At 40.0% G+C, this 26,678-nt stretch overlaps 1 long non-coding RNA gene across 1 annotated transcript in view; it reads left to right on the forward strand.

Moving 5' to 3' along the window:
• The window catches only part of LOC138829024 (uncharacterized), a 143,274-nt gene extending 117,026 nt beyond the window's left edge, over positions 1-26,248 (forward strand). Inside the window, exon 4 of the long non-coding RNA XR_011372470.1 lies at positions 26,031-26,248. This is a non-coding gene — a long non-coding RNA (uncharacterized lncRNA). The remainder of the gene's footprint in view (positions 1-26,030) is intronic.
• Positions 26,249-26,678: the final 430 nt, after the last annotated feature.

Genomic DNA, 26,678 nt, shown 5'->3' on the forward strand with positions numbered 1-26,678 from the left:
AATTATGACCTGCCAGACATTTTTCTACATTATTATAAGTACTAACTAAATTAATGTTCACAACTATCATATTTCCATTGTACAGACAATATGATTGGCATGGGGGAATGTCCAAGGATATAATAAGCAAAAAGCAAACAGCAGGACACCGTGTTTATTGTTTATTGTGCATCACCATGAAAATATAACAACAGCAAAAAGTAATACATTTGATTTCGAGGAACACTCCCTTATATACAACTGTGAACATATATATTTTCTCAACTTTGGTGAATTGGTAAGATTTAGAAGACAGTAAAATTGCTTTACTTTAGGCTGATTTGGTATATCAAGGAATTCTGTTGATCAAGAGGATAGTTGTTCTGAGTGATCTCTAACTTTAAGAGGATGGGAAGAAATGACTTATGTCTCATTTCTCTTAGGACACATACCACAAAGAATACCCTAGAGTGATTTGTGCAGACTTTCAGTTTAGAAAACTATATTACATGCTGCCCTTGTCACTCTTGTGGCTCCAAAGTTTTGCTTACACACACACACACACACACACACACACACACACACACACACACACACACACACACACACGCATACACACATTACACTTTTTCCTCAATAATTTTATTATGAGAATTTTCAAAACCACAGAAAAGATTTTTTAAAAACGGCAGAGAGAGCTCAATATTTATTGCCTAGATTCTATGGTTAACAATTGCCAGTGCTTGCTTTATTGTAAATCTATTTCTCTAACCAGCCATCGATTTCACCTTATTTTTAGGATGCATTTCAAAACAAGTTGCAGACATCAGCACAATTTCCCTGAGTACTGAAGTGTGCATAGAAATAACCTAAAGTTTGATATTTGTTCTTTGTTCTTTGTCTTTCTTTTGTGGTAATATATTTTTACACACATAGTAACACATGCACCTTCCATGTCCCATTTACTGAGTTTTGATGAATGTCTGTGTCTGTGTAAGTCAAACTTGCATCAAGAGAAAACATTTACCATACTTGAGAGTGCCAGCAGGCCCCTTCCCTGGGGGAAAAAGAGGGGCATTTCCAATCTCCACGACTGTCTCTATCAGGCAGCTACTGTTCTGATTATACCCCACCCCATATCCCTGTTTTAAAACTTCACATAAACCGAATGACTCAATATGGCCTTTGTATGAGGCTCCTTTCACTCAACAGATTTTCGCAACTCACTCATGCTATTATTTGGATTTATCACTCCCTTTTATTTTGTAGTATTAAAATATATTAATGTAGCATGATCTACTTGCCTTTTGGTGGATAGCCTGATTCTGATTTTTGGTGATTGGTATGAATAAATATTATCAGGAAATTCTTGTGCAAGTAGTTTTGTGGACATACGTTTTTCCTTTCTCTTGGGAAAATCACGTAGGAATGGAGTTGCTGGGTCATAGGCCACGTCTGTATTTTGTTTTGGAAGAAGTTGTTAGATGTTTTCTTATGACTGTGCCAATTTCCACTGCCACTAACAGGGTTTGAGTTTGTCTACATCCTTTTGAACATCTGGTTCTGTGGTCCTTTTTAGTTTAACTTCCTTCCTTTCCTTCCTTCCTTCCTTCCTTCCTTCCTTCCTTCCTTCCTTCCCTCCCTCCCTCTCTCTTCCTTCCTTCTTTCCTTCCTTCTTTTTCTTTCTCTTTTTCTCTCTTTATTCCTCTTTCTTTCTCTCTCTTCCTCTTTCTCTCTTCCTCTATCTCTGTCTTTCTCTCTTTCTTTCTCTCTCTTTCTCTCTCTTTCTTTCTTTTTCTCTTTCTCTTTCTCTCTCCTTCCTTCCTTCCTCTTTCTTTCTTTCTTTCTTTCTTTCTTTCTTTCTTTCTTTCTTTCTTTCTTTCTTTCTTTCTCTCTCTCTCTCTCTCTCTTTCTTTCTTTCTTTCTTTCTTTCTTTCTTTCTTTCTTTCTTTCTTTCTTTCTTTCTTTCTTTCTTTCTTTCTTTCTTTCTTTCTTTCTTTCTTTCTTTCCTCTAGTCTTGGGGCTTGAACTTGGCCTTGGCACTGGCCCTGAGCTTTTGTGCTCAAAGCTAGTGCTCTACCACTTGAGCTGCAGTTCCACTTCTGCCTTTTTGTGGTTAATTAGAGATAAGAGTCTCATGGACTCTCCTGCCCAGGCTGGCTTTAGACTGCAGTCTTCAGATGTTAGCCCCTGAATAGCTAAGATGACAGCTGTGAGCCATCAGCACCCGGCTCTTTTTTGTGAATACATTGTGGAACTTCATAGTAGTTTTAATTTGAACTTCCTTAAATGTATACATTATAAAAAACAGATTTTCTTTCCTGTACTTTGAGAACCTCAGTTTCCAGAAGAGTACCAAGCACTCCTTAGACCCCTTCTCTAATTGTTGACATTTTGTTGCATTTGTTCTATCACCCATTCTCACCCAGAAGTCTTTTGTATGAACCTTCTGACAGCAAGCTGAGATTTCATTCCTCACATTCTAGTATAATGACCCCCAACTAAAACAAAACAAAACAAAAACAAAAAAGCAAAGACACTGTCCTTCCAAACCAACACCCCACTTTCCACGACAAGCTGTCAAAATCAGAATGACACCGTCTAGTCCACAGACCCTGTTCAAATGTTGCTAACAATCCTGCAAACTCCTCTTTTTCCATGGTGCTGTCCAAGAATTTAGCTGGCATTCCGTTGTTGTTTCTTCAGTCTCTTTCCAGCTGCCATGGCCCTCTGTCTCCTGTGTGCCTTCTCTTGCATCCCCGGTGTGCCTCGTACTTCTTCATGGCCACTCTGAGGTTGTGCATTCTTAGCAATAAGTCCGTTGTTCTCACAACCCCATCTCCAGAAGGCTCATGTCCCCTCGCTGGCCTCTCTGCCTTCACTTCAACATTTCCCCTTTGGGAATTGATGAGTATATTGTGGGATCTTATTCTGAGAGCAGACAATATCCGGCGTCTTATCAAACATCTTACTGCTGGCTTCAATGGTTGACCGAATCAACCGGTTTTATGTAGACTACCAAGTGATGTGTGTCTATTTCCACCATTCCTTCTGTTTTGAAGTGTTATTCTACTGTAAGAAGCAACTTTCTTTTCTTCCCATTCATTTATATAATGATTGGTATGTGAATTTCAAATCAAAGGGTGTAACCCATTACTATCATTATTTTTGATGCATAAAATTATCCCACATTTGGCCCTTTCAAGCTGGCTTCTTTGTTGTTTTGATGTCTCCTCACTGTTTATGGGGATGCTTCCTTATTTCCAGGCATAAGATGTGTCGAGTTCAATTTGTACATTACCCACTGCAGTCCTGGAATTGGTCATTTCTCAGAGGTCTCCTTCCACTGAAAGATTTAGAAACATAAGATCTGGGTTCTCAGTGTGCTAATGGCTACTGAGATCCCATTGCTTTTAGTCTTTCTGGTGTCCAGAGCTAGAGAACATACATAATTTTCATGTCTGCTTATATATGTATGCATATAGATATATGTACATTCACATGCAAAACAATTTCTATATTGATTGATGTGTAGTCATGTATAGAAATAAACATACAGGAACATAGATTCAATAACTGTGTAAGTTCACCCTGATTCCTTGATTCCAGTTGAGCTCTTAGGGATTCCCTCCCCCCCATCCCATGGCAGTTTTTTACCTTCAACGTTTATAAGTATCTTCTGTGGCAATGGGAACGTTGGCTACTGTTATTTTCAGTGTACATAGTTACTTGTTTAGTCTCCCAACCACACACCTACCACCTTCCTTCTTCCTCCTACCACCTTCATTTCCCATCTTCTCCCTGATGTGTGTCTCACCTGCTTGCGGCCCTGCTTGCAGCCCTGAATCCTCGGCCTCTGGGTTGCCTGTGCACATCTCTGCATGGCTCCCCCAGTGATTTCCTTTGCCCTTCTCCCTGCTGGGAAGGGATGGGAAGCAACCAGATAGCAAGATTTAGTTGTGTATCTGTGTGTATGTGGAGGGAGGCCCATCCCTGAACAAAACCAACTCTTCATTCCATTTGCAGTAGTTCTATGTCATAGCTCCTATTCTTGAGTTTTTCTAAAGAAACACATCCAGCTTTTAAAAAATAGTGAATGATTGACTGTAGTGAGTTACACTTTTATTCCAGGTTCCAAATAAAAAGGCTTTTTCTAAAAAAAAAAAAAAAAAAAAAAAAAAAAGAGTTCTCAGAATTATGGCCTATTCCTGCTGTAGAATCAGCTCAAACTTATCAGGATACTGCCCAGCAGGGATGAATGCTACTGTGTAAAAAGGGCTCATGCTGATGGCCGCGAAGGGGCCAGTCAGTACGGAGAAGCAGCAGAAACCTCCTTGGAGAGGGACCTCACTACCCACCCCAGTCCTATGGCCTTGGTGCCAGGGAGGGCTCAGCTGTGACAAACCTGCAATCACCAATCTCAGGTGTCAGCTTCTGATGTGAACTCCATGGGGCTTTCTCCTCAGAACCTAGCACTTTAGGGGAATAAGTCTGCAGTAGCCGTTCTGTATTCTTTGAGTCAGGGAAGTAATCAGATTTTTGGGAAATAACCTGATGATCCTGGAAACTGTGGGAGACAGGCATAACTTGACTGCAGCAAGCAGCGTTCAGGTACTGCCTCTTCCGTGAATTTCTGGCTTGGCAGTGTCCCACTTCCCACTGCCTTTGCTTTGCTCACCAGAAAGCCCAGGATCTGGGCTTAGTCTAGCTCAGGTTGCACAGAGCTGGGGTTCCCCCAGGTACATCTGTCTCTGGTCACACACTCCCTATTTATCATGGAACCTATCTATTCTTTGCTGAAATAAACTGGATTTGCAGACTGAAGGAGGTCATAATCTGCAATGAAGATGGCAAATAGGCCTGATGCTGGTGGCTCACACCTGAAATTCCAGCTGCTCAGGAGACTGAGACCTGAGGATCGCAGTTTGAAGACAGCCAGGCCTGGAAAGTCTGTGAGACTCTTATCTCCAATTAAACATAAAAAAAAAAACAACTGGAAGTGGAGGTATGGTTCAAGTGGTAGAATGATCGTTTTGAGCAAAAAGCTTAGGGACAGTGCCTAGTCCCCAAGTTCAAGCTCCAGGAATGGTGAGTGCATGTGCACATGTGTGTCTGTGTGCACATGCACACATGTGCGTGTGCGTGCACACACACAAACACATGATGGCAAATGTCTTGGGCACATATACTATCTCTACTTGTTCATAGAGAGGTCTACATGGTAAAGAATCTTTGAGACCTTTTCTTGGTTCAATGGGAGTGTTGTAGTTGATTAGTGATGTCTGTCATGAGCATGGAAAAGAGGACTTCAGAAAATGTACAACATATTTCTCATCTCTATCATAGGGACTCAGAGTCTCATCCTCGCTGAAGGTGGGCAAAGCAGTATAGCCGGGAGTTGTTAGTAATTATCTTAATTCTAGAGTTATCTCGGTGGGGGTGTCTCATGCCTATTGTCTTTATTTGTTTGTTTATGTTTATTTTAAGTAGCTGTATACAAGTGTTGGCCTGTATGTATTTGTTTCCTGATTAATAAGAAGAAGAGAAAGGGAGAAAAGGGAATGTTTGCTGAGTACTTATCAGTTGTCAATTACTCCTTAAGGGCTTAACAAAACATATCATATATTCTGAACAAACTCATAAAATGAGAATATTACTCCCTTAGTTAAGAATAAAGAAATCAGGACCCAGAGAACCGAACTATTTGCCTGAAACCTAATAGAATACGTTTTGTTGTTGTTGTTGTTTTATTTTTGACAGTACTGGGATTTGAACTTAGGGCCCGAGTGTTAGACAGGTGCTCTTATCACTCTGAGATATACTCCAGCCTTTTCTTTGCTTTAACTTTTTTTTTTGGACATGGTATTTTGTTTTTTTTTGCTGGGACCCTGATTCTCCTACCTATGCCTCCTGAAGAGCTGGGATTTCAGGGCTCTACCATGCCCTGAACTGCCATCCTTCCAGATCTCTGCTTCCACAGTGGCTGGGATTATAGTCATGTACCACTATAAATATAGCTCCTAACAGAAAATTCAGATTTGAAATCCATGGATATATTTGGGTAATGGCTTTCAATTTGGGAAAGCTTTAAAAAATTTTAGACTCATCCCAGATAACTACACCAGAGTCTGCAAGAAAGAAGGCTTAGGCAAAGAAGGCCTTAAAATGCCTATCTGCAGCTGGGCAGAGCGCTAACCAATACACGAAGGAGGAGAAAGCAAGATGATTCACCTTTCTAGAATGTCTCCTCAGAGCACAGCTTTTTCTCTCCCCAACTCCATATCCTGGCTTATTTAATTCTCATACCACTTCTTAAATGGAAAACTGAGGCTCAGAAATGTACATTGCTGAAGATCACAGCATAGAACTGAGATTTGAATGCAGATCTCTTTGGTGCTGCAATACTTCCTTTTCCACAGCACTGAGTTTCTCCCATTAGATTTCCACACCCAGACTCCATTCCTAATCTTAATGTTAAGCAATTCTGGATTCCATCTAGTTACCCAATCTGACCTTTCCTTCCTTGAGTGCATTCCGCGTTTCAGGCTGGTAGTACCACACTTGGTCTTCGGATTTGGGTTCATGGGGAAAGAAAGTCCTGTGGACTTTCAGCAGTCTGGATAAGACTGCTTCTGCATCTGGTAATTGTGGACACTGATCTTGAAGGGGATCTGTGTTGAGATCAGATAGGTGTGGAGTCAGGTGTAGAGTTTCTTCTTTGGCCCCTAAGCCTGAATTCTTGAGCCTGTGAGTTGTAAGCACCTGAGTTCCTACTTTGGTCACTGTGATAGCACACTGACATTGGCTCTTGTAATCAGGATCATGAGTATTCATGAGATAATTATGAGAACTTACAGTTGGAATGAATTCTCTGACTTATTCTAGTTCCAATGCCTGCCTCAGGCCAAAGTGCTCTCTCCAACGTCAACGAGAGAAATGAATTCAGACTGTTCAAATGCTTTCTGGGGATGGAATGGCATGATCTCCTACACTAATTGACACATTGTTGGGCAACTCTGGCAGCTCAGAAGCTCTTTAAAAATTAAGCTTATATATTGCCCTCAATAATTTTCAGGTTCCCTGGATGACAGATGTTCTTCAGTCTTATTAAACACTGATTTCTATAAAGTTGCTCCATCAACCAAGGTGTTTATGCAAAGTACGCTACGCAGGGTTAGTTCCAGGGCAAAATTATTTAATTAGGTCTCGTGTGGAGTTTATTTGCAGTATCTTTCACTCTTGTGACTTTCTATGGAGATCATCGCTTCTCAACCCTTCTACTTCACCTTTCCCGCCCCTCCCCCCCATCAGAATCCCTGCTGTCAGAGAAAGTTTGGAAACAAAGGAACATCAGATATAGGTGGTAGGTACAGCATGGTTGCCTTTCAAGAGCACTGACACTTCATTAAGGGTAAGGCCTTGAAAGCTTTGGAAAACTGGAAGAAGTGAAAAATGTATCTTATTCATTACACGGTGCCAAGGAGGATGGGGATAAATAAGCACTTCCCCCGGCTTCCAGCTTCTGATACTGCCTCACGCAGTAACACCTGAAACACCGGGGCGAACCCGGTCCTCAGTCTACACCTTGCGTCGCTGCCTGGTCTGGGCTGCATCTGCTCTGACTCAACACGAGGCTGTCATGGGAGTTGCCGGAGCAGAGCAGAGGGAGCTAAGGGATCTGAGTTCTTCAAGGTCTAAGCACCATATAGACAGTGGTCTTTTTACATGATATTAAGTGAAACAAGCCAGGCCCAGACAGACAAATCCTCATTCACATGTGGAAGCTAAAAAAGTGGGTTTCAGCCGGGCGGCTGGTGGCTCATGCCTGTCATCCTAGATACTCAAGAGTCTGAGATCTGAGGATCGTGGTCTAAAGCCAGCCCAGGGCAGGAAAGTCTGTGAGACTCTTCTCTCCAATTAATTGCCAGAAAACTGGAAGTGGAGATGTGGCTCAAAGTGGTAGAGCACTAGCCCTGAGCAAAAGAGCTCAGAGACAATGTCCAGGATAGGAGTTCAAGCCCAGGACTATCAAAAGAAAGGAAGAGCGAAAGAAAGAAAGAAAGAAAGAAGAAAAGAAAGAAAGCGAAAAGAAAGAAAAGAAAAGAAAAGTAGTTGACTTCATAGAAGAATAGAAAGAGTAGAATAGTGATCCCTAGGAAATATAGGAGATGCAAAGAAGAGACAGAGGGAGGATAGGTAATGGATACAGAAATACAGTAAGCTAGAAGGAAAAAGTTCTCATGTTCTACAGCACAAAAGGGTGACTGTGGCTCACAATAGTCTATTATATCCTTTATCAAGAACCAGAAGAGAGAAGTTCAAAGCTGTGCAACAGAAAGAGAAATGTTGGCTGTTTAAGGAAAGCAAAGTGCTAATTACCCCGAATGGATCATTTCCTATTGTGTACGTGTATTGAACTATCACACCAAACCTCATAAATAGGTCTAATAAAAAGTAAAAATAAAACTGGCAAAGAAAAATAAAAGAAAGAAAGAAAGGAACCATGCCATTTGCTAAAATTAAAACCCTGGAGGATTGCGATAACCACCCTGGGTTTGACTGATGATTTGTTTGAATTTTCTTCTCACAAAAATGGTACCCCCAACAGAGCCGTCTCCGTTGTACCATTCCTGCTGCCAACTCAGGAGGCAGCCATCGTTTGGAGGGAAATTTTCCTCAGAACAAACAGTTATGTCTCTTGATACAGGGCCTAGACATTCCTTGAAAGGCTTTCTGTTCAAAACAGACAAAGTCCCAGCCCATCTCCTTTTAGAAGAGATGAAAATGATCACAGCCTGTGGTCGTTGAGGGCACCGTGGAAACTAAGCCCCGTAGCCCTGAGGTGCAGGGATGAATGCGTGCGTTTTATTTATTGTTTATTGAGAAACCTGTTCAAATACTGCATTTTGGGAACCAGTAGGCAACACTGATGGAAGTCTGAGCTCGGAGGCATTAAAGATCCTTTGAACCCAGAGCCGGGCTTTCATTAATGCCTACCTGGACTCCGTAGATGAAGCAGTTTGAAGTGCTGCCTCTCCTCATCACCAACAAAAGTTTCAACTTGGTTTTAACTCTGGTAAGCAGCAAAAATATAATAATAATAATAATAATAATAATAATAATAATAATAATAATAATAAAAATTGGATTTCAAATGAGCCTTTCAGACCAGATGTGTCCATTATAGAAACCACAGGGCAGTGGGGGCATAATTAACAATCTCTCCTCCACTGAGATCGCAGAATGGCATTAATTCTGCCAAGTGGGCTTGACGTGCATTGGCTGGAATGTCTGAGTCGATTTCCAGCTGCTGCTCATGCAGTTCTTAGTTTCCAGCAGGATTTGCATTCCAAATAAAACAAGGCCTGAAATAGCTGTGTGATACATGTTCAAAGCTATTTTTAATCAATGATCACTTGGTTAGCTGAGAACGATTATCAGCAGGTCACAATCTATAGCAGATTTGCTGTGTCCTGCAGAACTGATCTAAATCGATGGGCATATTAGCTTCCCTGGCTGTCCGCAGGCCTGGTGACTCTTTGGGAGGGAGTTGAATGGACAGTGGCAGGTGCACCACTTACAAGGATCAGAACTGGAGGACCCTTTGCTTGGGCTAAAGCTGTTCTCTGCTTTTCTGGGAGAAACCTCATGGAGCAGTAGTCAGAGGTCCAAGGATTCTATCCCCTCAAGAGCCATCCTGAAACTCATCAATTACTGCTCAGCCAGCCAATTCTCTTTAAATTTGCCAGAGAACGCAGAGAGAAATGTTTATTTCTTGGCTGTTCGTGATGCAGTAGGCACTTCCCAGTTCTTTATAGATGGTATCTTCCTGGAAGCTTCCTATGGCTGGGGAGATTGCTTGCCAATATCACATACTCGTTTGTTTTGCTTTGCAAATAATAGCACCTTATATTTATTTAGCATACTTACTGTTTGCAAGCAAACCTATAAGCTCATTTGCAAAAGACATTTACATAGTATGAATGTCTAAATACTATGGCATAGTTATTGAACTGAATGCTAATATCATTTCCCCCTAATTCCTTCATTGTTCTTTTCTTTTTTTTCCTTTTTTTTGTTTATCAAAATAATTTATTCATCCCCAAATTAAAACATTAGGTATAAAATTATAGTGCTTTGAAGAACCTTCCAAAAGTTTCTGCTGTGAAACCATGAAAAGAAATATTTACAAACAAAAATCCATTAGAGTATATCCAGAAAATATATGAAGATAAAAACTGAGCATTATCTAACTACTCCAGAAATATCATGGATAGGCATTGAGGTATTTCTGAATTTTGGAATCTACTTCTGAATAGGCCAGCACAAGATTAATATAACATCATCTCTAATTCACAAGTTTAAGTGCCCAATATAGAGTTCACACTCTCTATTTAGACTACATTGGTTAGTTATTTTATGCTTTGGTTATTTTTCAGTTATAGTCTTGCATTTTGCCTGGTGGCAAATAACTGTAATCACTGGTGTATGCTACTACCACACTGGAGTTATTTGTTGAGTTGGAATCTCAATAACTTTTTACCCTGGCTGTCCTTGAACCGCCATCCTCCTGATCTCTGCCTCTTGAGTAGCTGTGATTACAGGCATAAGACACAGCGTTCTATCCAAAAGCCGTATCTAACATATATCTTTTTTTTAAATTTTATTTTATTTATGAACATACTGTACAGAGGGGTTACAATTACATGGGCAAGATAATGCATACATTTCTTACCAAGCATTGCAGCCTCCTCCTTTGTTTACCCTTCACATCCCTTCCCAGCCTCCCCCCCTCCCTCCCACCCAATCCTTTCCCCCCCCACCGCTCCCCCCCACCGACATTGTAAAGCTCCTTTTTGACATGACAATTTGTACTTCTCATTGTTGCAACAGGTCCACCTGAATCCTTAAATGACTTGTTTTTCCCCATCTCCTCCATAAGTTATACTGACATCAAATATATTGAAAGCGGGGGTTATACTGTGGGGGAGGGACATACAAAGCAACAAAGAAATAAACATAAATGCGTTAGAAACACATGCATGAAAGAAAAAAAACATTAAAATACCTATCAAAGGATTCATTTTCCTAACATCACATTATCTGACTTTTTCCGCTTGACTCATACATATACTAGATATTGCAAATAAGGGAAACCATGGGACCTGTGTTTCTTTGTGTCTGGCTTACTTCACTTAATATAATTTTTTCCAAGTTTTTCCATTTCCTAACAAATGGGGCAATGTCATTCTTTCTGATGGAGGCATAGAATTCCATTGTGTATATATACCACATTGATCCATTCATCTACTGAAGGGCATCTGGGTTGGTTCCATATCTTAGCTATGGTAAATAATGCTGCAATAAACATAGTTGTGCTGGTAGCTTTAGTGTGGTCTTGTTTGTAAACATTTGGGTAAATGCCCAAAAGTGGGATTGCTGGGTCATAGGGGAGCTCTATGTGAAGTCTTTTGAGGAACCTCCATACTTCTTTTCAAAGTGGTTGAACAAGTTTACATTCCCACCAACAATGAAGTAAGGTTCCCTTCTGTCCACATCCCCTCCAGCATCTGTTGTTGTTAGAGTTCTTGATTTTTGCCATTCTAACTGGAGTGAGGTGGTATCTCAATGTTGCCCTTCATTGTTCTTTTCTATAATGTATTTGTCGTCGTTGTTGTTTGGGTTTTTTATGGGGGGGGGGAACAAAGATTCTCTGTGTAGCTCAGGCTATCTTCATGCATCTGTCTCTGCTTCTCCTGTGGCTGGGCTCCGGCGTTGAGAAGGCTGAGGCAGGAGAATTTTAAGCTCAAAGCTAGGCTAGGCTACAGGCTGAAACCCCACCATCCCTACTCTCTTTTACTTATAATATTCATTTTCCTTTCTTCCCCTTTGCTTTCTTTTCTTAGTGTACTTTATTGTTATTTTAGAGGTGCTATGCAGTGGGGGGAACATTTACATACGTCAGGTAATAAGTACATTTCCTTTTGCGCAGTGTCATCTGATCTCTTTCTCCCATTCCCTCCCTCTCTCATCTCTACCCATGAGTTGTACAGTTCACTTCTATCAGTGTCTAGTGTGCGCCACCACTGCTGCAAGTTTTCACCCCTTTTCCTCTGATTCTGTGTCCTCCCTTGGCCCTCCCACAGATGTGAATATGAATACATTGTATATAACATAAAGAATACAGAGTCATCAGAAAAAGAAAAAGAACAAATGAAGATAAAAGCCTTTTGTTTCCATATCTTTAGAGTTCATTTCAGTATGTATATTATTTTATATACATATGAAGAGGCGCTCGGGTTATTGCACCTTTGCGATTCTCTTAAGACTATCCTCATTTGGTCTCACTGTATCTAAAATCCTATGTAATTTGTCACATCCCAGTGCATTTTAGATCTAACTTCCACACATCAGGGAGAACTCTCTGATCTTGGCTTACCTCACTTAACATGATTTGTCCTAGTTCCGTCCATTTCCCTGCAAATGGCATTATTTTATTCCTTCTAATGGCTGTGTAAAATTCCATTGTATACAGATACCACATTTTTTGGATCCACTCATCTATTGTGGGGAATCTGGGTTTTTCCATATCTTGGCTACTGTGAATAGCGCAGCAATGAACATGAATGTGCAGGTGCATTATCATATTCTGGCTCATGATGCTCAGAGTAGATGCCAAGGAGCGGTAAGGCTGGGTCATAGAGAAGGTCTGTGTTTAGTTATTTTGAGGAACCTCCAAACTGCTTTCCAGAGTGGTTGTACTAGTTTACATTCCCACCAGCATTGCAATAGGATTCCTTTTCCCCTACATCCCCACCAGCATTTGTTGTTTGAATTCAAAATGCTGGCCAAAATGGTGTAAGATGATATCTCAGGGTGGTTTTGACTTGCATTTCCTTTATGGCCAGGGATGATGAGCATTTCCTCACGTGTTTCTTTGCCATTCTTACCTCTTCTTCTGAGAAGTCTCTTTTTAGCTCCTTTGCCCATTTAGTAATTGGTGTGTTAAGTTTGGGAGGAGTTAGTTTCTTGGGCTCCTTGAATATGTTGGATATTAGGCCTTTGATGTATTGCTGGTAAAGATCTTCTCCCACCTGGTTGGCTGTCTTACTAGTTTAGTAACTATGACCTATGCAGCAACTTTTGAATTTTAATGTATTCCCACTTGTCGAGTCTCTCTCCTATCTGTTGTGCCCTTGGGACTCAAGGAAGTCCATGCCTATACTCTTTTGCAGTAGTTTCAGTTTCAGGTCTGAAGTTAAGGTCCTTAAATTGATATTAGTGCATGGTGACAAATAGGGATCCACTTTTAGTTTTCTGAATATTGATGCCCAGTTTTCCCAACACCAATTGTTGAAGAGGCTACGCTTTTTCTACTGTATGTCTTTGCATCCTTTGTCAAATATCAGATGACTCTAAGTAAGTTCAAATATTTGCTTTTAAAAGTTACTTCAACATGTTTTATTTAGAGTTTTGGTGCAGCTGGGACTTTTCTCAAAACAAACTCTCTTCTTTAGTTGTGTAAGTGTTGGCTTGTCCTTTCTGGTCAAAATACTTGGTTATCACATACATGGAGGAAGTAAGAGCCCAGGGGTGAATCTGGTTCTCAGATATACTTAAAGAAAGAAACAGAATTAGGGTGACCCACTCCTTTGTTTGATTGGAATGGTCATGTTTAGCATTAAAAGTCCTATATCCCTGGAAACCCCACTGTCCTGGGAACCCTGAGATGCTCAACATGAGCTCTCAGGGTGTTGTTTATAAGAAAGAGGAAACTCAACTGGTCAAGGAAGCAGAGACTATGTCCTCTTCCCTGTTTATAACCTTAATTGATTAGACAATATCTGCTACAACTTATCTCTTCTCCATACCTATCCCCTATCATTCACTCAAAAATTCTACCCCACCATTCTGGCCATAGTAGCCTAGGCAGACTCTAGGATATAAGTCAAGAAAAGTTAGGTAAGAAAATTTCAGTTCTGGGAATGGAAGGTATGGCTCAAATGGAAGAGCACCAGCTGTGCAAGAAACTAAGTAAGTGTGAGGCCCCGAGTTCAAGCGTTGATAACTGCAATAAAGAAGAAAGGAAAGACAGTGACAATTCCAGGAGGTATGGGGATAGAGAATTGAGGAGAACCTAGGTATAATGCATACATAGACTGCATGAAGCCTTGTATCTATGGTTATTTCAATTAATGACTTGTTATGTGGCACATAAAGAGTTTAAAAATGTTCTTAGTGATAAATCCATTACCAATCTCTGTTTTAAATAGAGACAGACTGTTCAATTATTTCTTCATACATATTTTCTTTTATGACCACCAGTTTTGCTTTTTTCCATCCTACTATTATATTCTGCAATGGTTTGATTCTTTTCTATTAATAAAATTAAAGCAGAATTTACATTGCTAGCCCATTTTCTAATATAGTAGCTAGAAATTGGTGTTTGCTTTTCATTATTGTTATTCTTGTCTTATCCATACCAAAGCATTCAACTGCAGTAAAAAAAAAAACAATTTTTTTTTGGTGTGGGCCTGCTGATTAAACTCAGAACCTTATACACACCAGGCAAGCTCTCTTCATTGAGTGATACCCTCAACTCTTGAAATCAATTCTTCATTTCTTTTACCTCAGGCAGTTATTTTGTTATTCATTTAAATTTATTGTTAGCCTTTTCTTCTTATTTTTCCTGTTTGCTAGCCTCCTGAATGGTCCCATAGTATTTATGTTCTTGCACATCCTCTCCTGCTATAAATAAGGTTGGCACATGTGAACATGAGGTAATATAGAAATGAACTCAGAACTCAAGCAATCCATGAGGAGACCCTTTTGAGAAGACTGGGGACCTCCTACCAACAACCAGTATTAACAAAATATGCCATTTTGGAAGCAGATCTTCCCACTCTAGTCAGACTTTCAGCTGACTGACACCTTGGCTGTAGCCTCTAGAACTGTAGCCACCTGACTAAGCTGTTCTCAAGATAGTGACCCATAGAAACTGTGTTAGAGAGTAAATGTTTATTGCTGTTTCAAGCCACTAAGCTACATAGCAATAGATAACAACTACAATCAATACAATCAAATGAAATATAATAAAAAATGGAGTTTTCCTCAAACCATAGGGTCTTTAACTCTATATTCATGGCATGAGTTGAAAATGAATAGAAATGTTGCAAATGCTAGAAATGAAAAAATTAGTCTTACAAAATTTCCAGTGACCACTTCCAAATTCTCCCCAAATTTATTTTCCCTCCTGGCTTTATTTCCTGTTTTCTGCCTCTGATCCCTTCCATAGTAAATAAAATGAAAATCCCTCACTCTAATATCACTCTAACTACTTTTGTTTCTGGCTTAAGATCTTTGTGTTTGTTCTGGCTGATTTTAACTCATTTCTTCTATTTTGGTGATGTCCTCTTATTTAACTCAACATTTTATTCCAGACAGTGCTTCTGTTTCGTAGTGAGCTTCATGAAGAGACAGCTTCATCACGTTCTAATTGTCTCTCCTTCTTTTCTCTCTTCAGTTATCTCACCATTTCACTGATGCTCTTCTTAAAGTAATTGATGAGATAAGGACCAGCTTTCCCCATAGGAAGCCCTGGCAAGCTGGTTTTTTGGTCAGGAAAAGAGTTGATCTCCTGCAGAGCTTCATCAACATCCACCACAGTCAGTTGCTTCAGTAGTTGCCATGAGAGGTATATGTCAGTCAGACTCCTTCCTATGCTTGAGAAGAGCAGCTTTTCAGTTAAATAAGAAAATGTGGAAATGGAATTCTAGGACCGAAGCCAAGATTCCACAAAACATATCACTTTTTCATCCTTGTCTGTGCATAGTAGACCTAATGATTGCGGTCTCTAGAATCTGATGTCCATTGGTGTTAGGTCTCTGTGCACGGCAATAGTACATCCTCTGATCTACTGCAGCTATTCTGTCTTCATTTCTTCCCATAAATGCTCCAGCAGGCTTGTAAATATGTGCTGCCTAGTGCCTTTGTTAGTGTGGCAACCAATAAATCCCATGTTGACACATTGAATGGCCATTTCTTTGTCCTTGTGTCAACCCCCAAGAACCATTCAGCATCATTGTCTCCCTTTTTGTAGAAATGCTGCATTTTCTTTTGGTTACTGACATCTCTACACCCTGTACAAGTTCTCCTCCCCGATTAGAAGCTGCCTCTTCTTAATCCAGGCTGTTGGTCACTGGAAGGACTTATGCTTTCTTCTCTGCTTATATTCGCTCCTAGAAAATTCTCATCTTCCCTCTGGGATTCATATGCCAACCGTTTCTCATGAATACAATCAGTTACTATTAGAATGTCTCACTCCTTACATGAAAATGGGGTTGTTTAACAACACTGATCAGATGCATTCTTAAAATAAATTAGTACTAACACATACACCTACATATACACATAGATGTATACATATATGTGATCCTTAATTTTCTTTATATTTTTTGCTTTGAAGTTGTTTTCAAGCACTGGATGGTAAGCCCAACTGTCTTGACTTTTTCTCTTAGATGAGTAATAGGGAACTCACAATGAGCAAAGATAAAGCAAATTGATTCTTTATCCTTGTTATTTCCCCAGTCTTCTCGGGAAATTCTCTTCATCTTTCTCCTGTCCAGTGTGCCATGACTTCCCATCAATTCTTCCCTATAATATTATCTGGATGTGTACTCAGAATCTGCCCAACTCCTTTCATTCTCTACTGCCAACTTCAGTTAAGCCATTATTATCTCTTGTTTGAATGACTATAATTGTCTTTTAACTGGTCTCTCCTGCCCGCTCAATTTTTTTTCTCTACCTACTTTCTATAACCATCTTTTAAACCCAAATGTTATCACTTCAATCACCTTTAATAATTTTCTCGGTACCAGGATCTATATTCAGGGCCTTGTGCTTGCTAGGTAAGTACTTAACTCTTGAGTCATGCACCCAGCCCTTTTAGCTTTAGTTATTTTTTTCAAATACAGTCTCAGATTATGCTCTGGCTAGCCTGGATCCTGATCCTCCTATGTAGCCATGCCCTCCTGCTTAGCCACATCCAGCTTTTTATTGGTTCAGATGGAGACTTACTGTTTTTCCTAATCTGGTCTTGAACTGCCAACCTTAGGATCTTCACTTCCCTAGGAGTTAGAATTACAGGTGTGAACCAGCTTTCATTTCCTTTATTAAACCCTTCAATTGTTTTTATTGCATTGCTCCTGTCCAGCTTTCCTGTTTTATTTCAAAAGTATTCCATCTTGCTTATTAGCAAGATGTCTCCCAACATGCTAGGCTTACCTTTGCTTTGTGTTTGTTTTCTCTTCTGCCTAGAGCAGTTGTGTGTATGGCTGCTTCATTTTCACCATCCAGACCCCAGCCTAGAAGTCATTTTTTAGAAGGTCTTTTAAAGACCAAATAACAAATGAAGTCCATCTCCACTCTTTCTTGCCCCTACAAACTTGTCACCATTCCTTGCTCCAAGTTGTTTTTCTTTTTTGCCCACATATACCACTGTTGAAAACTGAAAGGTTGCCTAGTGCATCAGGTAGGAGCCTTAATTATGAAGCCAAATAAGCTCTTCTCCTTGCCTCTACAACCTTGTGCACAGTATCTCATCCTTCCATGGTTGTTTTCCTCATTTGCATATTGGGGTCCATGAGATGTTTTGAGGACTAAGTAGCCTATCATATGCCAATAACACACAGCTAGGGATCAATAAATGTTAGCTCTGAGTATGCTCGTCTTCTTCCCCTAGCATAGTGCTTTGTGAGACAAAGTTGGTGTGGGGCACCTTCTGTCTCCCCCTTCTAGACCCATGCTTCCCCACTCTCTGCTCAATGTCTGCATCCATTGGTCCCGGTGTATTTCATCAGCCCTTGCTTCTGACTTCAGGCTATGTTTATCAGAAAGAGGAGAGGAGGATGGAGAGTTAGTCTGGGGTATTTATTCCTGTGTCGTGGGGCTTGCTGTGTCTTTGACTAAACATCTCAGGTTCCATTAGGTAACCTTTCCACAGGCTCTAGTAACTTCTCCTCCCTTTCCCTTTTAGCCTAGCAAAGACAAAGATAATCATCCTGGGGCTTCTCTATACCTTTTCTGCTTTTTAAAACTAGTCTTTTTTAAAATTCAAACTATGAAATATAAGTGGAATATGATGCTGTTTTCTGCAAGGATACTGAAGATACAAGAACCTATTCTGTCTTGTTCACTGTTGGTTTCCAAAGTCCTGGCATAAAATAGAAGCTTAATAAGATGCTGTGGTATGAACAAAATCCATGAATGGAAGCACAAACCATGTGAAGGATGGGAAGGCGTTAGATTGGGCAGTGAGGTGGAGAAAAGTGCTTTAGGAAAGACACAGAGTAGAAAGGGTGGCAGAGACAGAGAGTATCATTTTGAGGGACTGAAAGGCTGAATTGTAGAGTTGCAAGAGAGTGGGAAATGAGTCTGAAGAGGAAAGAAGGGCCAGGTTCCTACCTACAGACCTTGTCAGATGTGTCAAGCAATTAGCATCTTTTCCTATAGGCAATGAGGAAGTAGGGCCTTTGTGTGTACTGCTGATAGAACAAAACACTTTACACTGGATGGCTTATTATTTTACAGTTCAAGAGGCTGAGATGTCAAAGATCAAGGTGGCAGCAGTTTCTGTGTCTGTTTGGGGACTGCCCTCACCTATAGATGGCACCCACTCACTGATCCCACCAAATGGAAGGGGCAAGGAAGACCCCGCCCCCGCCTTGGGGGAGGAGGGAGTTTCCTTTATAAGAAAGTCTCTTTCATAAAGAACTGATTTTCTTCATGAGGGCTCTGCCCTTAAGACCTGAAATCCCCCCTCCCCTGGCAAGGTCCCACCATGTAATATTAACACATTCATATGAACTTTGGCAGATATAAGCGTTCAGACCATCATAGATAATGAGAGAAGAAAGCACTCTCTCTCTCTCTCTGCATGTGCATGTATAACAATTATGAATCTAAGTTATAGATATCTTTAGGAGCCAATTTTTTTTTCTTATGCTAAAAATGCTAAAGCAAATTTGAAAAGCACAGGAAAATATAAAGATGAAACTCTGAGGCGTTCTAAGACCCAGTCGCATTGTATCACTTTGAGAATAAACCCCAGCGCAGCAGTGCTAGTGCTCACTATGGGCCAAGCATGGTGGTAGTTTTTCAATTTAGTAATTCATGTTGTCCTCAGAAACCCCGGAAAGCCAGGGGCTCTAATGATCCCTATTTTGAGGATAAAGCAACTGAGGCCAGGGAGGACAAGGGTCTTTTTCAAAGCACAAGGCTGCGGAGAGGATAAGCCGTGATTCACATCAGGCGACTGGGCTCCCCTTCCCACATCTTATCACTGTGTACTAGTGTATGAGGTGTTCACTTCCTTTCTTCTTTGTTGCAGTGCTGGTGCTCGAACTCAGAGCCTCACTCCTGCGAGGCAGCTGCTGTGTCCATTGAGCCAGCCAGAACCCCAGAAGGTTTACTTTTTGTTTTTTTGTTTTTTTTTTTTTTTTTGGTACAGGTATTTGGCTCTGGATCCTTCAAAGTTTTATTTTTTTATTTATTTTTTCATTTTTTGTTGTTCTTTTATTATTATTTTTTATTGTGAAAATACCATACAGAGGGGTTCCAACTACATGGGCAAGATAGAAGATGACACGGAATGTATTTGTTACTTGGAATTATTTTTTAAATATAGAACTACGTCTTTAGATTTTGGAAAATGATTACATTGTTCTATATGTTTCTGTCTTTGGTGAAATGATCACTTCAAAGTGGCCACATGGCTGGACTGAGTGATTGGGATGGGCTGTCTACAATGATTGAGCGAAAGTGTGGGTAGCATTCAGTTAGAGCCAATCATAGATCTTGAATTAAATTACTGTACATGTATGGAGCCCGAGTTGTATTGATGGAGGGTTGGGTGTCCATCTTTTCTGTCACTTGAGCATTTAAACAGGATGTCCTATCTATGGCAGGAGAGAGCAAGGCCAGCTTAAACAAAATTAAGCAAATAAAATACAGAGACAAGCAGATCTAAGAGGTGTAGAGAAAGTGAGATTTAAAGAGACAGACAGTTTGAGGAAGACAGAATGAGAAGGTGAGAAGGGACGCTGGTGATTTGCTTGAAGTCCTTGATCAATCTGTTCTTGAATTCTTATTCTTGGCCTATCCAATCATACAAACCAATGCATTTCCCCCTTTCCCCTCTAAAGATAGTTTGAATTCTTTTTTTCTTTTTTTTTAATTTAATTTAATTTTATTTGTGAACATACTGTACAGAGGAGTTACAATTACAAGGGCAGGATAATGCATACATTTCTTACCAAGCATTGCAGCCTCCTCCTTTGTTTACCCTTCACATCCCTTCCCAGCATCCCCCCTCCCCCCCAATCCCAATCCTTTTCCTTCCCCCCCCTTTCCCCCCCCTCCCCTCGCACCGACGTTGTAAAGCTTGTTTTGGACATGACTACTTGTACTTCTCATTGTTGCAACAGGTCCACCTGTATCCTTATAGAACTGGTTTTTCCCCATCTCCTCCACAAGTTATACTGACATCAAATATAGTGAAAGCAGGGGTTATACTGTGGGGGAAGGACATACAAAGCAACAAAGAGATAATCTTATAAATGCATTAGAAACACATGCATGAAAGAAAAAACATTAAAATACACATCTAAGGGTTCATTTTCCTGACATCACATTATCTGACCTTTTCTGCTTGACTCATACATATACTAGATATTACAAATAAGGGAAACCATGGGACCTATGTTTCTTTGGGCCTGGCTTACTTCACTTAATATAATTTTTTCCAAGTTTTTCCATTTCCTAACAAATGGGGCAATGTCATTCTTTCTGATGGAGGCACTTTTGGGCATTTACCCAAATGTTTACAAACAAGACCACACTAAAGCTACCAGCACAACTATGTTTATTGCAGCATTATTTACCATAGCTAAGATATGGAACCAACCCAGATGCCCCTCAGTAGATGAATGGATCAAGAAAATGTGGTATATATACACAATGGAATTCTATGCCTCCATCAGAAAGTTTGAATTATTTTTGTACCCTATACAATTACTAAGTGCATAATTAGTATTGAAAATAGGCCATTGGTAGAGACAGACTTTCCAATAAGGAGCTGACTGAATAAAAGTTTGGTCCAGGATAGTGAGGACGCTCATACCAAGGACAGGAAAGTCAACAGTCCTTGTCATGCTTTCTCATACATACAGTTTAATGGTCATTTCTTAGATCAAGTGCCTGCTGAGATAAGAGCTTTAGGGGATTTGTTGAAAATTCAGGATGCAGCCTGCTTTTTGCATATCTTTCAAGCAAAGAAAAAGCTTCAGCATAAATTGGTCCCTCTGAAAACGGGAAGGAAATAGTATATAACTTCATTATGAGATACCCTTCTCCTATCTGGAAGTGAGAGTAATCTATGAGTGCTCTGAGTTCATTAATCAGGTTTCTTGCAGAACTGCAAAAGCTAACATCTCCATCCAAGCTCAAGTTAGTTGGCAGAGCCTAGGATGTACAAGAGAGGGTCAAGATATGGTGAAGGGCCCAGGGAAACATAGAAGCCTGATCTTTTAAGCCCCTCCCCAACTGAAGACTTGCTGGTGGTGAAGTTAACAGTTCATTCCATAGTAAAGAGTCAACCAACAGGTTTTAGCTTGGGCACAGGCCTGTATTAGTTCTGTCTCAACACCTCTGCCTGATCATCCAGCTGAAGGCTTAGACCTATTGCTAAACATGCAAATGATAGGATCCATAATCAAGGAAGATTCAAGATAAGATTTCTGGTGGTGTTCACTTGCAGAAGTATGCTCAAGCACCAGATGATTAGAGTTTGGGTTGGTCAGAGATATGCCAACTCAGTGGAGCTTGAGGTTACTGGTTTTTAAGGTAATAACAGGGATGTTAAGAAGCAGGGTCTCTGAAAGGAACTTCCTTCCAGCATTTATTTCAGGCACAACTTTAGAGAATAATGAATTTAGAGGATCTATCCATAGGGCAAAGCCAGAATGGGTCCACTATTGAGATGTAAGTCCTTGCTGTGCTAGTCAGCTGGGTATGATATACCCTAAGGTATATGTCATATTATCTTTTCTCAATGGAGCTTTAATTGGAGCCACCCTGTGGTCCTTCCTCTTTTGTGTAATAGAAATGTGGGGCATTATTGCATTGGTCATTTGAATTGCAGGTTGTTTGGCTAACTGGCCTTACATCAAAGAGATTTGTGCATCACCTAGAGACTCTGGATATGGAGATGGACTGGTAACTGGGTGTGATTCCAAGTATGTCTCTTTGCAGGAAGAATGCTTTTCAGTTGCATGACCATTAGGTTAAAATGATATGTGAAGAGGTGTGTGTCAGATGTGCTAAGCGGGCACCCTTTTCCTTTTCTGTCTAGGAACTGCCTCTGGCCCATCTCAGTAGCTCTTGTGGGGCTGTTAATAATCTTGCATCTCCTGGCTATAGGAATGGTGACTGACCCAGGCTTGATCTTTAATAGTTACAGTTCAACCCATGGCCATGATGACTGGATATGATATGAATACAGGCAACTGGGGGATTTTTAAGTGAGATTTAAAATCCTTTGTCTTCTGTTTGAATCATGAGCTAAAAAACACGGGCTTGGAGTGGTCTCATTGGCATGTTTCCTCAGTTTGAGAAGAGAATAGAACAAAACAACAGGGACAGAATGAAGCAAGAGAGGGTGAGGAGGAAGAGAGAGAGGGAAAATGGTATTATTTGAGCTTTTCAAACCGGATATACCTAAATATTCCTTAGAAGTTTTGTGAGCAAATATATTCATTTGTTTTTCCTAGTTTGAACTGGGTTTCTTCTTGCTTGCAACTAAGAGGCAAAAGAACCAGGTATCAAATCTGGTATTATAATATTTGTTCCTCAAAATTACAATGTATAATAAGACAAAGCAAAACATCTATGACCATCTTTGATTTTCCCCTTTCTATGAAGTTTAATACCTTCTGTGGATACTTAGAGAATTTTCTCTATGTTTGTATTAAAATCTTTTTCCAAGAATGCACTTAGCTGTGGGTATGTTTTCATGTATGTGTAATTTTTTTCTCTGAAATATCGTGAGCTCTTTAAAAAATGCATATTTGAGGCATAGCTTTCCAATGCATGGAGTTTTTTCAATTACATCTTTGGTTACTGTTTACATTCCATTTGCTTTGGCTTTTTGTTCTTAAACTTCATAAATTGGTCTTTTATATTGGGGATGCTGGAAAATAGTAATGATTTGGCAATTAAAAACAGAAGCTAGCCAATAAGGTCAACTATCAAGTTTCTGGGTTGGTATAGATCTTAAATTCTTATTCTAGGCAGTCAGACTGTTTTCAGATGGACTATCTTTTTGTTTTGCTGGTTGTATTTTTAAATAATGTTATTGTGAAGGTATTGTACAGAGGGATTATAATTACATAAGTAAGATAGCAAGTTCATTTCTTGTTGAACTTATTACCCCCTCCCTTCTGGTTATATTTTATTTTTTTACCTCCTTCCAATTCAAAGAGATATTTTAGAAAGTCCGTGTCAGGGCCATTTAGATTAGGAAGTGTTCTATTGATTTAGGAATAAGGCAGATAGGACTAAGCATGACTACTTATGTCTGTAATCCTAGCTGCTCAGGATGCTGAGATCAGGAGGATCACAGTTTGAAGCCAGCACAAGCAAAAAAGTTTACAAGACTCCATCTCAATGGAAAGAGCTAAGTGTTCTAGCACTTGCTGATCATACCAGCTACCGTGGAAAGTATAAAATAGGTGGACTGCAGTCCAGGTACAACTCCAGGCAAAAGATGAGTTCTTATCTCAAAATTATCAGTGTAAAAACATGGGCTAGCTGTATGGCTCAGCAGCAGAATGTCTGCGTAGCAAGTACAAGGCCCTGAATTCAAACTCCAGTATTACAAAATATACCAAAGCATCATGTACTTTGTGTTCTCAACATTTGCTGAATTAGTTAATCAAATCAACAAAAGTAGCATTGTTGAGCACCTTGTATGCGCCAGAACCTATGCCTTAGCAGGTAATGAAGTTGAATAAGATGTTATTCTAATTCCTAAGGATCTAGCATTCTAGCTGGTAGGTAAACCTATGAAACAACCAACTATAAATAACTGACCCCATGGATTATACACATATTGCCCTAAGAGCAATTTAGGGAAGTCTTCACAGGGAGGTATAGACACTTGAATTAAGCTTTACAAAAGCTTAGTCAAGTAGGAGCTTAACAATGATATGGACAGGTGGCATTGGAGTACTATTCTACTATCATTGTCTGTGCCCTTTTTATTGAGTATGATTGTAGCTGGCCTATGTGTTGACATTTCTTTTGAAATTTTCATTTCATTGCTCTTGAATTACATAGCTTTTTTTTTTTGGTTGTTGCTTATGAGTGGCAGGTCTGCATATATGGAATCAGATGGGAAGCTTTGCTTTTCTCCTTGCTAAATTAATTCCTTTTTCTCTCTGCTCACTGGAGATGAGGATATTGTGTTCTTATGCATTCAAATTGCTTGTCTACTGCAACATATATTTATGTAATTTTGAAGAGAATGTAGTGATTTAAATAAGCAGAGAACATGAAGGTTTAAAAGGATAATCTAGTCTGACCTCTTTTTCTTTCCAGCCATTTTAGAGGGCCACATGGCTAATAGGAAGTGATTAGGAGTCATAAAGATGATGAAGTTTGAATTATATTGATAATTTATAAGATGTCCTCATAAACACCATGACATTCCATGTTCACAAAAATCCTTTGAGCTTGATATTATTACTATGCTCTTTGTTTATCAGCAAGGAAATTAAATTTTAGCAATGCCAAGTTGCTTATTTAAAATTTTTCACTCCTACTCAATAACATTCCACTGTGTTTTGCTTGCTTAATTGAACTTTAAAATACTTTGCTAAGTAGCATAGTCTCTTTAAAAACTTTAAGAAAAAGGGCACAAATGGAATTTAACACCAATATTTGGTTTCCTACATTTCTGATGTTTCAAGTAGCATTTCTTATCATGCAATGCTTTGTGTTCTTGTCTGGCGCGTGGGTATATGATTTGTGTTGTCTGAGCAAAACTGATTTTTTTCCCTCCTCAAAAATCTAGGAAATGTCTTTTGCACCCCCTCTTTGTGACTTCTCTTATGTTCACCAAACTGTCATCCCTTTCCCACCTCTGGATGGCAGGCTGCCAGGCCTCATTTATCATGCCTGTGGCGGTTCTTGTCAGCCATTTCAGCAGAGTTTTGCAAAAATCTTATCAACAGTGTGTTGGAGAACCAGTGGCCTCTGCTACCAATGCCTTCCTTCTCTTGCTTTTAAATAAGGCTGAGATTTTGTCTTAGGGTATTTCCTGTAGCTGTAACAGAATACTTAAGATTGGGTAATTTATAATGAAGAGAGGCTTGTGTCAGATTGTGGCTCTAGAGGCTGCAAGTCCAAGATGGGAGGATGGGCTTCATCAGCCAAAGACTTCATGCTGGATCAAAACAGGGTAATAAGGCAAAAATTCAAGAGGCTGTGCGCGGGGAAGGGGAAAGGGGGAGGGGAAAGGGGGAGGAGCCTCTCTCTATCACAGTGGCTTCCTTCCTCTCACCTTAATTGGCTAATATGATGTCCCGAGTGAGAACTCAGTCATGTGAGAATACACTCAAGAGAGCTCCTCTTCCTTGGTCCAAACACCTTTCACTAAGCTCACCTCTTGACACTGTTATATGGAGGAATTAAGCCTCATCATGAGTTTTTGGTGGTAAGAAATCACGCCTGTAATCCTAGATACTCAGGAGGTTGAGATCTGAAGATTGCGGTTCAAAGCCAGCCCAGGCAGGAAAGTCCGTGAGACTCCTATCTCCAATAAACCACTCAGAAAAACTTGGCAGGCACTTATTTTATGGGATGGACGTCTCACCTTCCACATGCAGACAGACTTTTCTCATGGATTTAGCAGAAGCCTAGTCAAAAATAGTTTCCCTCTTGAGAAAGTCCATTCTGTTGCCCACTAATCCTATTGCCTCTTCTGTTCCCATTAGGCTCTGAATGGAACTGGCCTGAAGTTGTTCATCCATGACTGAGTGATAGCACTCTGTCTCCGCTGAGTACTCTTTGAGCCATGCCATCTTTTGGTTGGCATCTTGATTTAACCTCTGTCAGCTGCATCTGGAAAATGGAATTGCACATACTTCTCTGACAGAACTGAGAAAATGGAAGGATGAGAAAGTAAATTGCCTAAAATAGTGCCAGACACATAATGGACAGTAAAAAAATAAACGTTGATTTCTGCATTTATTATAATTCTTTGGTCCAAGCTTCTCTTTGTTGACATGCTAACCATTCAGTTAAATGTCACAAATTCACCACATCTTCTCTCTTTTGAAATACTATGTCAGCTGTTTTGTTTGGTGTTGCTTTGATTCTGCATTTATTAAGCACCTTAATTCAACTATCTCTGGTTAACTATTTTTGCCCATTTTTCACCCTAACTGGTTTAGGGCCTACCACTTGGCATTTTTATTTACTTTTTTTTTTAATTATTAAGCTTTTTTAATTGTGAAAATACCGTACAAAGGGGTTACAATTACATGAGCAAGGTAATGAGTACATTTCTTATCAAGCATTGTTGCCTCCTCCTTTGTTTCCCCTTCCCATCCCCACCCTCTCATCACCCCCCCCCCACCAAA

The sequence above is a fragment of the Dipodomys merriami genome, unplaced genomic scaffold (genome assembly GCF_024711535.1).
Source record: "Dipodomys merriami isolate MVZ:Mamm:240054 unplaced genomic scaffold, mDipMer1.0.p SCAF_17, whole genome shotgun sequence".
In the NCBI taxonomy this organism is placed as follows: Eukaryota; Metazoa; Chordata; class Mammalia; order Rodentia; family Heteromyidae; genus Dipodomys; species Dipodomys merriami.